The sequence below is a fragment of the Salmo salar genome, chromosome ssa17 (assembly GCF_905237065.1).
Source record: "Salmo salar chromosome ssa17, Ssal_v3.1, whole genome shotgun sequence".
Lineage (NCBI taxonomy): Eukaryota > Metazoa > Chordata > Actinopteri > Salmoniformes > Salmonidae > Salmo > Salmo salar.
In genome coordinates this window covers 82,027,517-82,045,903 of record NC_059458.1, presented here as the reverse complement: position 1 = coordinate 82,045,903, position 18,387 = coordinate 82,027,517, and the positions used below count along the sequence as shown (strand labels likewise).

The 18,387-nt window shown below is 45.9% G+C and overlaps 1 pseudogene; it reads right to left on the bottom strand.

Annotated features, from left to right (window-relative positions):
• Positions 1-18,387, bottom strand: part of LOC106599549 (fibroblast growth factor receptor substrate 2-like) — a 79,641-nt pseudogene that overhangs the window by 19,094 nt on the left and 42,160 nt on the right.

The window sequence follows — 18,387 nt, the reverse complement described above, 5'->3', positions numbered from 1 at the left end:
AACCTTTACCATCACGTGGCTGCATTTCAGATCAAACAGATATCAAGACAAATTAACAGCATGGTACTTGCAATGCCAGGGTTGTGGGTTCGATTCCCATGGGGGACCAGTACGGGGAAAAGTTGGAAAATGTATGAACTCACTACTGTAAGTAAATGACTTTTTTTTTTACACATTTGCCTTTGGATGATGCTGTACTTCCCCATAACGGCCAGCAGAGGGCAGGCTGTAGTAACACCACCACACTAACTCCCTTCTATCCAGGATCTATCCACCAGTCTCTCTCTAGTCCCCTGTATCTAACCACAACTAGTCCCCTATATCTAACCACTACTAGTCCCCTATATCTAACCACTACTAGTCCCCTATATCTAACCACTACTAGTCCCCTATATCTAACCACTACTAGTCCCCTATATCTAACCACTACTAGTCCCCTATATCTAACCACTACTAGTCCCCTATATCTAACCACTACTAGTCCCCTATATCTAACCACTACTAGTCCCCTATATCTAACCACTACTAGTCCCCTATATCTAACCACTACTAGTCCCCTATATCTAACCACTACTAGTCCCCTATATCTAACCACTACTAGTCCCCTATATCTAACCACTACTAGTCCCCTATATCTAACCACTACTAGTCCCCTATATCTAACCACTACTAGTCCCCTATATCTAACCACTACTAGTCTCTCTCTAGTCCCCTATATCTAACCACTACTAGTCCCCTATATCTAACCACTACTAGTCTCTCTCTAGTCCCCTATATCTAACCACTACTAGTCCCCTATATCTAACCACTACTAGTCTCTCTCTAGTCCCCTATATCTAACCACTACTAGTCCCCTATATCTAACCACTACTAGTCCCCTATATCTAACCACTAGTCTCTCTCTAGTCCCCTATATCTAACCACTACTAGTCCCCTATATCTAACCACTACTAGTCTCTCTCTAGTCCCCTATATCTAACCACTACTAGTCCCCTATATCTAACCACTACTAGTCCCCTATATCTAACCACTACTAGTCTCTCTCTAGTCCCCTATATCTAACCACTACTAGTCCCATATATCTAACCACTACTAGTCTCTCTCTAGTCCCCTATATCTAACCACTACTAGTCCCCTATATCTAACCACTACTAGTCCCCTATATCTAACCACTACTAGTCTCTCTCTAGTCCCCTATATCTAACCACTACTAGTCCCCTATATCTAACCACTACTAGTCTCTCTCTAGTCCCTTATATCTAACCACTACTAGTCCCCTATATCTAACCACTACTAGTCCCTCTCTAGTCCCCTATATCTAACCACTACTAGTCCCCTATATCTAACCACTACTAGTCCCCTATATCTAACCACTACTAGTCTCTCTCTAGTCCCCTATATCTAACCACTACTAGTCCCCTATATCTAACCACTACTAGTCCCCTATATCTAACCACTACTAGTCTCTCTCTAGTCCCCTATATCTAACCACTACTAGTCCCCTATATCTAACCACTACTAGTCTCTCTCTAGTCCCCTATAACTAACCACTACTAGTCCCCTATATCTAACCACTACTAGTCCCCTATATCTAACCACTACTTGTCTCTCTCTAGTCCCCTATATCTAACCACTACTAGTCCCCTATATCTAACCACTACTAGTCTCTCTCTAGTCCCCTATATCTAACCACTACTAGTCTCTCTCTAGTCCCTTATATCTAACCACTACTAGTCCCCTGTATCTTATATTTATTTAACCAGGTAGGCAAGTTGAGAACAAGTTCTCATTTACAACTGCGACCTGGCCAAGATAAAGCAAAGCAGTTCGACACATACAACAACACAGAGTTTCACATGGAGTAAAACAAACATACAGTCAATAATACAGTAGAAAAATAAGTCTATATACAATGTGAGCAAATGAGGTGAGATAAGGGAGGTAAAGGCAAAAAAGGCCATGGTGGCAAAGTAAATACAATATAGCAAGTAAAACACTGGAATGGTGGATTTGTAGTGGAAGAAAGTGCAATGTAGAAATATAAATAATGGGGTGCAAAGGAGCAAAATAAATAAATAAATACAGTAGGGGAAGAGGTAGTTGTTTGGGCTAAATTATAGATGGGCTATGTACAGGTGCAGTGATCTGTGAGCTGCTCTGACAGCTGGTGCTTAAAGCTAGTGAGGGAGATAAGTGTTTCCAGCTTCAGAGATTTTTGTAGTTCGTTCCAGTCATTGGCAGCAGAGAACTGGAAAGAGAGACGGCCAAAGGATGAATTGGCTTTGGGGGTGACCAGAGAGATATACCTGCTGGAGCGCGTGCTACGGGTGGGTGCTGCTATGGTGACCAGTGAGCTGAGATAAGGGGGGACTTTACCTAGCAGAGACTTGTAGATGACCTGGAGCCAGTGGGTTTGGCGACGAGTATGAAGCGAGGGCCAGCCAACAAGAGCGTACAGGTCGCAGTCTATCTCTAGTCCCCTATATCTAACCACTACTAGTCCCCTATATCTAACCACTACTAGTCTCTCTCTAGTCCCCTATATCTAACCACTACTAGTCCCCTATATCTAACCACTACTAGTCTCTCTCTAGTCCCTATATCCAGTCCCAACTAGTTGCTGACATTGACATACAGCACACAGGCCTAACCTATATCCAGTATCCATCAATGTTCCAGGTGCCCTCCCCAGCGCTGGGTCCTGAGTCACACCTTCTCACCATGGCCTGTCCTCATCATGGCCTGTCCTCATCATGGTCCTCTCACATCAGCCTACAGAGGAGAGAGAGACAGAGATTCAATATTGGGATTGATGCTTTGTCTTTCAAATGCACTCAACCACACTACAGATGACAGTACATTAGTAGAGAGGACTCCAACACACTACAGATGACAGTACATTAGAGATGACTCCAACACACTACAGATGACAGTACATTAGTAGAGATGACTCCAACACACTACAGATGACAGTACATTAGTAGAGATGACTCCAACACACTACAGATGACAGTACATTAGTAGAGTGACTCCAACACACTACAGATGACAGTACATTAGTAGAGAGGACTCCAACACACTACAGATGACAGTACATTAGAGATGACTCCAAAACACTACAGATGACAGTACATTAGTAGAGATGACTCCAACACACTACAGATGACAGTACATTAGAGATGACTCCAAAACACTACAGATGACAGTACATTAGTAGAGATGACTCCAACACACTACAGATGACAGTACATTAGTAGAGATGACTCCAAAACACTACAGATGACAGTACATTAGTAGAGAGGACTCCAACACACTACAGATGACAGTACATTAGAGATGACTCCAAAACACTACAGATGACAGTACATTAGTAGAGATGACTCCAACACACTACAGATGACAGTACATTAGTAGAGATGACTCCAACACACTACAGATGACAGTACATTAGTAGAGAGGACTCCAACACACTACAGATGACAGTACATTAGAGATGACTCCAAAACACTACAGATGACAGTACATTAGTAGAGATGACTCCAAAACACTACAGATGACAGTACATTAGTAGAGATGACTCCAACACACTACAGATGACAGTACATTAGTAGAGAGGACTCCAACACACTACAGATGACAGTACATTAGGAGATGACTCCAAAACACTACAGATGACAGTACATTAGTAGAGATGACTCCAACACACTACAGATGACAGTACATTAGAGATGACTCCAACACACTACAGATGACAGTACATTAGTAGAGAGGACTCCAACACACTACAGATGACAGTACATTAGAGATGACTCCAACACACTACAGATGACAGTACATTAGTAGAGATGACTCCAACACACTACAGATGACAGTACATTAGGAGATGACTCCAAAACACTACAGATGACAGTACATTAGTAGAGAGGACTCCAACACACTACAGATGACAGTACATTAGAGATGACTCCAAAACACTACAGATGACAGTACATTAGTAGAGATGACTCCAAAACACTACAGATGACAGTACATTAGTAGAGAGGACTCCAACACACTACAGATGACAGTACATTAGAGATGACTCCAAAACACTACAGATGACAGTACATTAGAGATGACTCCAAAACACTACAGATGACAGTACATTAGTAGAGATGACTCCAAAACACTACAGATGACAGTACATTAGTAGAGAGGACTCCAACACACTACAGATGACAGTACATTAGAGATGACTCCAAAACACTACAGATGACAGTACATTAGTAGAGATGACTCCAAAACACTACAGATGACAGTACATTAGAGATGACTCCAACACACTACAGATGACAGTACATTAGTAGAGAGGACTCCAACACACTACAGATGACAGTACATTAGAGATGACTCCAACACACTACAGATGACAGTACATTAGTAGAGATGACTCCAACACACTACAGATGACAGTACATTAGTAGAGATGACTCCAACACACTACAGATGACAGTACATTAGTAGAGATGACTCCAACACACTACAGATGACAGTACATTAGTAGAGATGACTCCAACACACTACAGATGACAGTACATTAGTAGAGAGGACTCCAACACACTACAGATGACAGTACATTAGAGATGACTCCAACACACTACAGATGACAGTACATTAGTAGAGATGACTCCAAAACACTACAGATGACAGTACATTAGTAGAGATGACTCCAACACACTACAGATGACAGTACATTAGTAGAGAGGACTCCAACACACTACAGATGACAGTACATTAGAGATGACTCCAAAACACTACAGATGACAGTACATTAGTAGAGATGACTCCAACACACTACAGATGACAGTACATTAGAGATGACTCCAACACACTACAGATGACAGTACATTAGTAGAGAGGACTCCAACACACTACAGATGACAGTACATTAGAGATGACTCAACACATACAGATGACAGTACATTAGTAGAGATGACTCCAACACACTACAGATGACAGTACATTAGTAGAGAGGACTCCAACACACTACAGATGACAGTACATTAGAGATGACTCCAACACACTACAGATGACAGTACATTAGTAGAGATGACTCCAACACACTACAGATGACAGTACATTAGAGATGACTCCAAAACACTACAGATGACAGTACATTAGTAGAGAGGACTCCAACACACTACAGATGACAGTACATTAGAGATGACTCCAAAACACTACAGATGACAGTACATTAGTAGAGAGGACTCCAACACACTACAGATGACAGTACATTAGAGATGACTCCAACACACTACAGATGACAGTACATTAGTAGAGAGGACTCCAACACACTACAGATGACAGTACATTAGAGATGACTCCAACACACTACAGATGACAGTACATTAGTAGAGATGACTCCAACACACTACAGATGACAGTACATTAGTAGAGAGGACTCCAACACACTACAGATCAGGCTGAGAGTAGTGAGTAAAGCATGGATGCTGCAATTACTACAGTGCTTTACAAAGAGAGAGAGAGAGAGAGAGAGAGAGACAGACACAGAGACACAGATACACACAGAGAAAGAGACAGAGAGACACACAGAGAAAGAGACAGCGAGACAGAGAGAAAGACAGAGAGATGAAGTCACCTCACAGAACCCTGCTCTGTCTTGACACTGCGCTACATGCCAGGTAATAGAGAAGAAAAGACAAGATGACAGTGAAGAGGAGGTGTGCTGCAGGTGAAAAGTGGGGGTGGGGGCAATACAAATGAAGAAATATAGAGACTGGGTGGACTATGGGGGCTGACTGACTGACTGACACCTGAGCGACGGGTAGAGAGTATTAATCAGATAAATGGGGCGTCAAGATTGTGTGTGTGTGCATACGTGTGTGCTTGTGAGTGGTACGTGTGTATGCGTGTGTGTGTGTGTGTGTGTGTGTGTGTGTGTGTGTGTGTGTGTATGCGTGTGTGTGTGTGTGTGTGTGTGGTGTTTGTATAAGCAGCCGTGTGTGTGTGTGTGTGTGTGTGTGTGTGTGTGTGTGTGTGTGTGTGTCACACCAGACTAATTAGATTGGGAGGCTCCAGGCTATATCTGCCTACTCAATCTTTCATAAAACAGAAAAGAATCTGCCTAAGGCGGACATTGTGTCTTCCTGCCATCCTTCAGCACTCTGAGGCAAACGCACAGAGAACCTCTAGCTCCATATTAGAACCTACACACGGAGAACCTCTAGCTCCATATTAGAACCTACACACAGAGAACCTCTAGCTCCATATTAGAACCTACACACACGAGAACCTCTAGCTCCATATTAGAACCTACACACACGAGAACCTCTAGCTCCATATTAGAACCTACACACGGAAGGAGAACCTCTAGCTCCATATTAGAACCTACACACAGAGAACCTCTAGCTCCATATTAGAACCTACACACAGAGAACCTCTAGCTCCATATTAGAACCTACACACACGGAGAACCTCTAGCTCCATATTAGAACCTACACACACGAGAACCTCTAGCTCCATATTAGAACCTACACACAGAGAACCTCTAGCTCCATATTAGAACCTACACACAGAGAACCTCTAGCTCCATATTAGAACCTACACACGGACGGAGAACCTCTAGCTCCATATTAGAACCTACACACGGACGGAGAACCTCTAGCTCCATATTAGAACCTACACACAGAGAACCTCTAGCTCCATATTAGAACCTACACACAGAGAACCTCTAGCTCCATATTAGAACCTACACACAGAGAACCTCTAGCTCCATATTAGAACCTACACACAGAGAACCTCTAGCTCCATATTAGAACCTACACACAGAGAACCTCTAGCTCCATATTAGAACCTACACACGGACGGAGAACCTCTAGCTCCATATTAGAACCTACACACACGAGAACCTCTAGCTCCATATTAGAACCTACACACAGAGAACCTCTAGCTCCATATTAGAACCTACACACAGAGAACCTCTAGCTCCATATTAGAACCTACACACGGACGGAGAACCTCTAGCTCCATATTAGAACCTACACACGGACCGAGAACCTCTAGCTCCATATTAGAACCTACACACGGACCGAGAACCTCTAGCTCCATATTAGAACCTACACACGGACGGAGAACCTCTAGCTCCATATTAGAACCTACACACGGACGGAGAACCTCTAGCTCCATATTAGAACCTACACACGGACGGAGAACCTCTAGCTCCATATTAGAACCTACACACAGAGAACCTCTAGCTCCATATTAGAACCTACACACGGACGGAGAACCTCTAGCTCCATATTAGAACCTACACACGGACGGAGAACCTCTAGCTCCATATTAGAACCTACACACGGACGGAGAACCTCTAGCTCCATATTAGAACCTACACACGGAGAACCTCTAGCTCCATATTAGAACCTACACACGGACGGAGAACCTCTAGCTCCATATTAGAACCTACACACGGAAGGAGAACCTCTAGCTCCATATTAGAACCTACACACGGAAGGAGAACCTCTAGCTCCATATTAGAACCTACACACGGAAGGAGAACCTCTAGCTCCATATTAGAACCTACACACGGAAGGAGAACCTCTAGCTCCATATTAGAACCTACACACAGAGAACCTCTAGCTCCATATTAGAACCCACACACAGAGAACCTCTAGCTCCATATTAGAACCTACACACGGACGGAGAACCTCTAGCTCCATATTAGAACCTACACACGGACGGAGAACCTCTAGCTCCATATTAGAACCTACACACGGACGGAGAACCTCTAGCTCCATATTAGAACCTACACACGGACGGAGAACCTCTAGCTCCATATTAGAACCTACACACAGAGAACCTCTAGCTCCATATTAGAACCTACACACAGAGAACCTCTAGCTCCATATTAGAACCTACACACAGAGAACCTCTAGCTCCATATTAGAACCTACACACAGAGAACCTCTAGCTCCATATTAGAACCTACACACAGAGAACCTCTAGCTCCATATTAGAACCTACACACGGACGGAGAACATCTAGCTCCATATTAGAACCTACACACGGACGGAGAACATCTAGCTCCATATTAGAACCTACACACGGACGGAGAACATCTAGCTCCATATTAGAACCTACACACGGACGGAGAACATCTAGCTCCATATTAGAACCTACACACGGACGGAGAACATCTAGCTCCATATTAGAACCTACACACAGACGGAGAACCTCTAGCTCCATATTAGAACCTACACACGGACGGAGAACCTCTAGCTCCATATTAGAACCTACACACGGACGGAGAACCTCTAGCTCCATATTAGAACCTACACACGGACGGAGAACCTCTAGCTCCATATTAGAACCTACACACGGACGGAGAACCTCTAGCTCCATATTAGAACCTACACACGGACGGAGAACCTCTAGCTCCATATTAGAACCTACACACGGACGGAGAACCTCTAGCTCCATATTAGAACCTACACACAGAGAACCTCTAGCTCCATATTAGAACCTACACACAGAGAACCTCTAGCTCCATATTAGAACCTACACACACGAGAACCTCTAGCTCCATATTAGAACCTACACACGGACGGAGAACCTCTAGCTCCATATTAGAACCTACACACGGAGAACCTCTAGCTCCATATTAGAACCTACACACGGACGGAGAACCTCTAGCTCCATATTAGAACCTACACACAGAGAACCTCTAGCTCCATATTAGAACCTACACACAGAGAACCTCTAGCTCCATATTAGAACCTACACACAGAGAACCTCTAGCTCCATATTAGAACCTACATTTGAAAGGAAACTTCTTTCAGAAATAGGTTGTAGAGGCAGTCTCTCTGCTTACAGAAAGGCCTTGGACACATTAGGGATTGATAATACATACACACAAAAAAATATCTAATTCCACACAACCCAACAATGGACAGTTAAAAATCTGTTTATTTGATATGATACAACAAGATGATTTAGGATATGATTTACTGGAACACAGTGAAATGAGTGACTAGCTACATGATGCAGCCTAGCTCCGCCCAGCTATCAGGTAACCAGGTTCCATCAAGGTCTCAGGTTACCCAGCCTAGCTCCGCCCAGCTATCAGGTAACCAGGTTCCATCAAGGTCTCAGGTTACCCAGCCTAGCTCCGCCCAGCTATCAGGTAACCCGGTTCCATCAAGGTCTCAGGTTACCCAGCCTAGCTCCGCCCAGCTATCAGGTAACCAGGTTCCATCAAGGTCTCAGGTTACCCAGCCTAGCTCCGCCCAGCTATCAGGTAACCCGGTTCCATCAAGGTCTCAGGTTACCCAGCCTAGCTCCGCCCAGCTATCAGGTAACCCGGTTCCATCAAGGTCTCAGGTTACCCAGCCTAGCTCCGCCCAGCTATCAGGTAACCCGGTTCCATCAAGGTCTCAGGTTACCCAGCCTAGCTCCGCCCAGCTATCAGGTAACCCGGTTCCATCAAGGTCTCAGGTTACCCAGCCTAGCTCCGCCCAGCTATCAGGTAACCCGGTTCCATCAAGGTCTCAGGTTACCCAGCCTAGCTCCGCCCAGCTATCAGGTAACCCGGTTCCATCAAGGTCTCAGGTTACCCAGCCTAGCTCCGCCCAGCTATCAGGTAACCCGGTTCCATCAAGGTCTCAGGTTACCCAGCCTAGCTCCGCCCAGCTATCAGGTAACCCGGTTCCATCAAGGTCTCAGGTTACCCAGCCTAGCTCCGCCCAGCTATCAGGTAACCCGGTTCCATCAAGGTCTCAGGTTACCCAGCCTAGCTCCGCCCAGCTATCAGGTAACCCGGTTTCCATCAAGGTCTCAGGTTACCCAGCCTAGCTCCGCCCAGCTATCAGGTAACCAGGTTCCATCAAGGTCTCAGGTTACCCAGCCTAGCTCCGCCCAGCTATCAGGTAACCCGGTTCCATCAAGGTCTCAGGTTACCCAGCCTAGCTCCGCCCAGCTATCAGGTAACCCGGTTCCATCAAGGTCTCAGGTTACCCAGACAAAGCAGCCAGACAGACTATCACCATTTAAAGTCTCACCATCACAACAACCAAATACTCTGGGTGGGTGGTTTCCACTACGTAGTAAACAATGAGTGATTGTAGAACCAGAGAGTGTTAACAGTGTGTGTGTGTGTGTGTGTGTGTGTGTGTGTGTGTGTGTGTGTGTGTGAGAGAGAGAACAGGATAAATGATCAACAGTTTAGAAGGCTTCCTGTAGGCTGACTGAGAAATGAAAACAAATCCTCCATGAACCTTGACGCCCCCACATGTAGAGGGGGGCGGGACACACCAAATCTACATGCGCGTGCGTACACACAGTCACACACACAGTCACACACACACCGTCACACACAGCTCTGTGCCATACCACCAGGCGCTCCCTCCAACCAACAGGCTGTCACCTGACTGAGGGAAAGTCCTGGCTCGTCTGGCTGGTAGGTGAAATTACCTCTAGACACTAATCCTGGGTCAGTCTAGCATTTTCCCCACTAATGGTTAAGGTTAGGATTGGGGGAGGGGGAGCTGATCCTAGACCTGTACCTAGAGAAAACCTAACACCCCGCTCCTCTGGCTGGAAAGGCTAATCTAACCCTCCAACTGACAGGAATGTAAAATGCATCAAAATTTACAACCAATGGCGCGTTGGCCTTGTCTGTAGATAGGAGAGCAGAAAGCCTGTTACAATCCTCTCTTTAAATCACAGCCCTAACGCAAATAGACTACAGAAACCACATGGTGCAAATAGACTAGAGAAACCACATGGTGCAAATAGACTAGAGAATCCACATGGTGCAAATAGACTAGAGAAACCACATGGTGCAAATAGACTAGAGAAACCACATGGTGAGAAACCACTTGGTGCAAACCGACTAGAGAAACCACATGGTGCAAACCGACTAGAGAAACCACATGGTGCAAACAGACTAGAGAAACCACATGGTGCAAACAGACTAGAGAAACCACATGGTGCAAACAGACTAGAGAAACCACATGGTGCAAACAGACTAGAGAAACCACATGGTGCAAACAGACTAGAGAAACCACATGGTGCAAACAGACTAGAGAAACCACATGGTGCAAACAGACTAGAGAAACCACATGGTGCAAACAGACTAGAGAAACCACATGGTGCAAACAGACTAGAGAAACCACATGGTGCAAACAGACTAGAGAAACCACATGGTGCAAACAGACTAGAGAAACCACATGGTGCAAACAGACTAGAGAAACCACATGGTGCAAACAGACTAGAGAAACCACATGGTGCAAACAGACTAGAGAAACCACATGGTGCAAACAGACTAGAGAAACCACATGGTGCAAACAGACTAGAGAAACCACATGGTGCAAACAGACTAGAGAAACCACATGGTGCAAACAGACTAGAGAAACCACATGGTGCAAACAGACTAGAGAAACCACATGGTGCAAACAGACTAGAGAAACCACATGGTGCAAACAGACTAGAGAAACCACATGGTGCAAACAGACTAGAGAAACCACATGGAGCAAACAGACTAGAGAAACCACATGGTGCAAACAGACTAGAGAAACCACATGGTGCAAACAGACTAGAGAAACCACATGGTGCAAACAGACTAGAGAAACCACATGGTGCAAACAGACTAGAGAAACCACATGGTGCAAACAGACTAGAGAAACCACATGGTGCAAACAGACTAGAGAAACCACATGGTGCAAACAGACTAGAGAAACCACATGGTGCAAACAGACTAGAGAAACCACATGGTGCAAACAGACTAGAGAAACCACATGGTGCAAACAGACTAGAGAAACCACATGGTGCAAACAGACTAGAGAAACCACATGGTGCAAACAGACTAGAGAAACCACATGGTGCAAACAGACTAGAGAAACCACATGGTGCAAACAGACTAGAGAAACCACATGGTGCAAACAGACTAGAGAAACCACATGGTGCAAACAGACTAGAGAAACCACATGGTGCAAACAGACTAGAGAAACCACATGGTGCAAACAGACTAGAGAAACCACATGGTGCAAACAGACTAGAGAAACCACATGGTGCAAACAGACTAGAGAAACCACATGGTGCAAACAGACTAGAGAAACCACATGGTGCAAACAGACTAGAGAAACCACATGGTGCAAACAGACTAGAGAAACCACATGGTGCAAACAGACTAGAGAAACCACATGGTGCAAATAGACTAGAGAAACACATGGTGCAAACAGACTAGAGAAACCACATGGTGCAAATAGACTAGAGAAACCACATGGTGCAAACAGACTAGAGAAACCACATGGTGCAAACAGACTAGAGAAACCACATGGTGCAAGCCTATAGGGAGGAGGTCAGTCACCTGGCAGTGTGGTGCCAGGATAACAACCTCAACAAGAACCTCAACAACCGTCCACACACACACACACACACACACACACACACACACACACACACACACACACACACACAGTTGTGAAGAGGACACGACAGCTCTCTTTCCCCCACCCCCAGGTGGTTGAAAAGATTTGGCATGGGCCCTCAGATCCTAAAAAAATTATACAGCTGCACCCGTGCTACCACACGGCACCGATGCACCAAGTCTGGAACCAACAGGACCCTGAACAGCTTCTATCCCCAAACCACAAGACTGCTAAACAAGTCTGCTAAACAAAACCGCTAAATAGCTAATCAAAACGGCTAAATAGCTCATCAAGACTGCTAAACAAGACTGCTAAGCAGCTAATCAAGTGGCTACCTGGACTTCCATCACTGACCCTTTTTTACAATAACTCTCTTGCACACTGGACTCTACCCACATGCTCACACACTGGACTCTACCTACATGCTCACACCCCAACACACACACACACACACACACACACACACACACACACACACACACACAGCTGGTACCGTCTATTATCTATCCTGTTGCCTAGTCACTTCACCCCTACCTATATGTACATATCTACCTCAATTACCTCGTAACCCTGCACATCAACTCAGTACTGGTACTTCCTGTATATAGTCATGTTATTACCTCATATCCCTGAACATCAACTCAGTACTGGCACTTCCTGTATATAGCCATGTTATTACCTCATACCCCAGCACATTGACTCAGTACTGGTACTTCCTGTATATAGCCATGTTATTACCTCATATCCCAGCACATTGACTCAGTACTGGTACTTCCAGTATATAGTCATGTTATTTCTACTCGTTATTATTTGTTATTTTCTGTGTATTTATTCCCTGTGTCACCATTTCTATTTTTTATTTGTATTTTATCTTTAACTCTGCATTGTTGGAAAAGGACCCGTCAGTAAGCATTTCACTGTTAGTCTACACCGGTTGTTTAGGAAGCATGTGACAAATACCATTTTCCCACAGTCTCCAAGCTACAGTACATACTTCCATAATGAATGTAGAGACACTGGCCATGCTAAGAGAAAGCACGCCTCATACAGCTGCTTTATACTTCTCTGTCTATTCTCCATCTCCCCTGTCCTCTCTCATTCTCCATCTACCTCTTTTCTCTCTCTGTCCCTCAGTCCCCTCACCTTCTCTTTCAATTTCCCTCTACTCTCTCCTCCTCTCTCTGGCCCTCCTTAGTCCTCTCTCTGGCCCTCCTTAGTCCTCTCTCCTTCCCTCTGTCCCTCCTCAGTCCTCTCTGTCCCTCCTTAGTCCTCTCTCCGTCCCTCCTCAGTCCTCTCTCTGTCCCTCCTTAGTCCTCTCTCTGTCCCTCCTTAGTCCTCTCTCCTCCTCCTTAGTCCTCTCTCATTCTCTCTGTCCATCCTTAGTCCTCTCTCTGTCCATCCTTAGTCCTCTCTCCTCCTCCTTAGTCCTCTCTCATTCTCTCTGTCCCTCCTTAGTCCTCTCTCATTCTCTGTCCCTCCTTAGTCCTCTCTCTGTCCCTCCTTAGTCCTCTCTCTGTCCCTCCTCAGTCCTCTCTCTGTCCCTCCTCAGTCCTCTCTCTGTTCCTCCTCAGTCCTCTCTCTGTTCCTCCTTAGTCCCCTCTCCTCTCTCTGTTCCTCCTTAGTCCTCCTCTGTCCCTCCTTAGTCCTCTCTCATTCTCTCTGTTCCTCCTTAGTCATCTCTCCTTCTCTCCCTGTCCCTCCTTAGTCCTCTCTCTGTCCCTCCTTAGTCCTCTCTCTGTCCCTCCTCAGTCCTCTCTCTGTTCCTCCTCAGTCCTCTCTCTGTTCCTCCTTAGTCCCCTCTCCTCTCTCTGTTCCTCCTTAGTCCTCCTCTGTCCCTCCTTAGTCCTCTCTCATTCTCTCTGTTCCTCCTTAGTCATCTCTCCTTCTCTCCCTGTCCCTCCTTAGTCCTCTCTCTGTCCCTCCTTAGTCCTCTCTCTGTCCCTCCTCAGTCCTCTCTCTGTCCCTCCTCAGTCCTCTCTCTGTTCCTCCTTAGTCCCCTCTCCTCTCTCTGTTCCTCCTTAGTCCTCCTCTGTCCCTCCTTAGTCCTCTCTCATTCTCTCTGTTCCTCCTTAGTCATCTCTCCTTCTCTCCCTGTCCCTCCTTAGTCCTCTCTCTGTCCCTCCTTAGTCCTCTCTCTGTCCCTCCTTAGTCCTCTCTCTGTCCCTCCTTAGTCCTCTCTCTGTCCCTCCTTAGTCCTCTCTCTGTCCCTCCTTAGTCCTCTCTCTGTCCCTCCTTAGTCCTCTCTCTGTCCCTCCTTAGTCCTCTCTCTGTCCCTCCTTAGTCCTCTCTCCTCCTCTCTCTGTCCCTCCTTAGTCCTCTCTCCTCTCTCTGTCCCTCCTTAGTCCTCTCTCCTCTCTCTGTCCCTCCTTAGTCCTCTCTCCTTCTCTTTCCATTTCCCTCTCTACTTCTCTCTCTCTACCCCCCCTCCCTTCCTCTCTTTCTCTAGAAAGAGATCAAACATAAACATCATGGTTAGTCTCTCTGTCTGACACATGTGAACCATCTCTGGCCTCTGCTTTTTACCCAGCAAGGCAAGGGGCTGACGGACGGTGCTTTGTTCTGAGTTCTACTCTCCATGGGCAGAGGGGATGGATGGAGGAGACAGAACCACACACAGACAGAGAGAACCACACACAAGAGACAGAGAACCACACACAGAGACAGAGAACCACACACAGAGACAGAGACAGAGAACCACACACAGAGACAGAGAACCACACACAGAGACAGAGAACCACACACAGAGACAGAGAACCACACACAGAGACAGAGAACCACACACAGAGACAGAGAACCACACACAGAGACAGAGAACCACACAGAGACAGAGAACCACACACGGAGACAGAGAACCACACACAGCGACAGAGAGAACTGTACGCAGACACCAAGAGGGAGAACCGTACAGAGAGAGAGAGAGAGAGAGAGAGAGACAGAGAGAGAACCACACACAGAGGCAGAGAGACAGAGATAGAGAGAGATAGAGAGAGTGTGGACGGTCAGTTCAGCTTGCTGTGTGTGTCTGAAGTTCCCTGGAGGCTGTTCACCCTCAGATAGACCCCTACCTTATCTGACCGTTCTTTCTCTCTCCCCCTCTCTCTCCCTCTCTCCCCCCACCGTCTCCCTAAGATGAAGGATCTTCATGGCTCTCTCACATTCCTTCCTGGCCTATTCTTAGCCGGGCCCCTGGACGAGTCGCCCTGCCCAGCACACCTCCACGTCATCAGCAGCAGGCAGGCAGGATGGCACACAGCCAGGTAGGATGGCCAAACCAAAAGACAACTGAAGGATAGTGGGGGAGTTAGTACTAATACCAATATAGGCTACTGTTGAAGAATGTTAGCAAGTAACACAGCTTCTGAACACCATCTACTACCAGCTCCATTTCTGTGGACGACAGCCAAGAGAACGTGGGAGAAAATATGAGAGTACCAAGTGAGAGAGGTGAAGGGGAGGAGGAACTAGAGAGAGCTGTAGCTGTGAGTGTACTGGTAGTGTTCTGTACCCTGTACCGTTATGAACACAACCCCCTCATTCCAACCCCGTCAAACACCCGCAGCATCACAACCTGAACTAGGCCTACGCTACACCAGCCTGATGTTGACTCCCTGGACGGAAAATGAGTGGTTAAAAAAAACACATTTTCACCCACTCCACTGACCTTGTGGTAAAGAAGAGAAGAGTGCTGGCTGAGAGAATGAGAAAGGGAGAGGGAAAGAGAGAGAGATGTAGCAGAGAGAGAGAGAGAGAGAGAGAGAGAGAGAGAGAGAGAGAGAGAGAGAGAGAGAGAGAGAGAGAGAGAGAGAGAGAGAGAGAGAGAGATGTAGCAGAGAGAGAGAGGGAGAAAGAGAGAGAGATGTAGCAGCGAGATGTAGCAGAGAGATGTAGCAGAGAGAAAGAGAGAGAAAGAGAGAGAGAGATGTAGCAGCGAGATGTAGCAGCGAGATGTAGCAGAGAGATGTAGCAGAGAGAAAGAGATGTAGCAGATAGATCTTGTCTGAGTAAAACATTTTTGGAAAAACAAACAGAGAGGGTAGATTATCCTGAGGGCAGAGGAGAGTGTGTGTGTGTAGTGACTGCTTATGAATATTATTCCTGCCCTTACTGGGGCCCCTGCCCTCCCTTCACACACACAGGAGCAGGCTTCCTGTCACACACACACACACACGTGCAGATTATACACTCACACACAATCTAAAGCCCTCTGAGTTACGCCATCCCATCAGGGAGGTACACAGTGAAAACAAATGGAGAGAGTTTCAGTCACCATCAGGACTAGTTAGTTCTCTCCTCTGATCCTGACTGGCCGACTATAATAGATCTGTTCTGCTGCCAGAGACGAGACAGAACAAGTTACAACTCATTTAAAGGCCATTAGGGATTCATGTCTGCACTACAAGACTAAAAATAACACTTGATCATTTAAAAAGGGGCAATCTAGGATTTGAAAAATAACAACAGGTCACCCCGCCACTTGCAAACAGCTGAGTGATCGGGCATTTATAAGTTACATTCTTCAAGAATCAACGGCACCCAATATATAATTAATTTAAATGTTTAGAAAAATGGATATACCAATCCCAGATGAACCCTTTAAAACAGTAGGTGATGTTTAAAATGTCCCATCAGAACAGTGGGAGGTCCAGACTGGACGTTACAGTGATGTATAAAATGTCCCATCAGAACAGTGGGAGGTCCAGACGTTACAGTGATGTATAAAATGTCCCATCAGAACAGTGGGAGGTCCAGACTGGACGTTACAGTGATGTATAAAATGTCCCATCAGAACAGTGGGAGGTCCAGACTGGACGTTACAGTGATGTATAAAATGTCCCATCAGAACAGTGGGAGGTCCAGACTTGACGTTACAGTGATGTATAAAATGTCCCATCAGAACAGTGGGAGGTCCAGACGTTACAGTGATGTATAAAATGTCCCATCAGAACAGTGGGAGGTCCAGACTTGACGTTACAGTGATGTATAAAATGTCCCATCTGAACAGTGGGAGGTCCAGACTGGACGTTACAGTGATGTATAAAATGTCCCATCAGAACAGTGGGAGGTCCAGACTGGACGTTACAGTGATGTATAAAATGTCCCATCAGAACAGTGGGAGGTCCAGACTGGACGTTACAGTGATGTATAAAATGTCCCATCAGAACAGTGGGAGGTCCAGACGTTACAGTGATGTATAAAATGTCCCATCAGAACAGTGGGAGGTCCAGACGTTACAGTGATGTATAAAATGTCCCATCAGAACAGTGGGAGGTCCAGACTGGACGTTACAGTGATGTATAAAATGTCCCATCAGAACAGTGGGAGGTCCAGACTGGACGTTACAGTGATGTATAAAATGTCCCATCAGAACAGTGGGAGGTCCAGACGTTACAGTGATGTATAAAATGTCCCATCAGAACAGTGGGAGGTCCAGACTGGACGTTACAGTGATGTATAAAATGTCCCATCAGAACAGTGGGAGGTCCAGACTGGACGTTACAGTGATGTATAAAATGTCCCATCAGAACAGTGGGAGGTCCAGACTGGACGTTACAGTGATGTATAAAATGTCCCATCAGAACAGTGGGAGGTCCAGACTGGACGTTACAGTGATGTATAAAATGTCCCATCAGAACAGTGGGCGGTCCAGACGTTACAGTGATGTATAAAATGTCCCATCAGAACAGTGGGAGGTCCAGACGTTACAGTGATGTATAAAATGTCCCATCAGAACAGTGGGAGGTCCAGACTGGACGTTACAGTGATGTATAAAATGTCCCATCAGAACAGTGGGAGGTCCAGACGTTACAGTGATGTATAAAATGTCCCATCAGAACAGTGGGAGGTCCAGACTGGACGTTACAGTGATGTATAAAATGTCCCATCAGAACAGTGGGAGGTCCAGACTTGATGTTACAGTGATGTATAAAATGTCCCATCAGAACAGTGGGAGGTCCAGACTGGACGT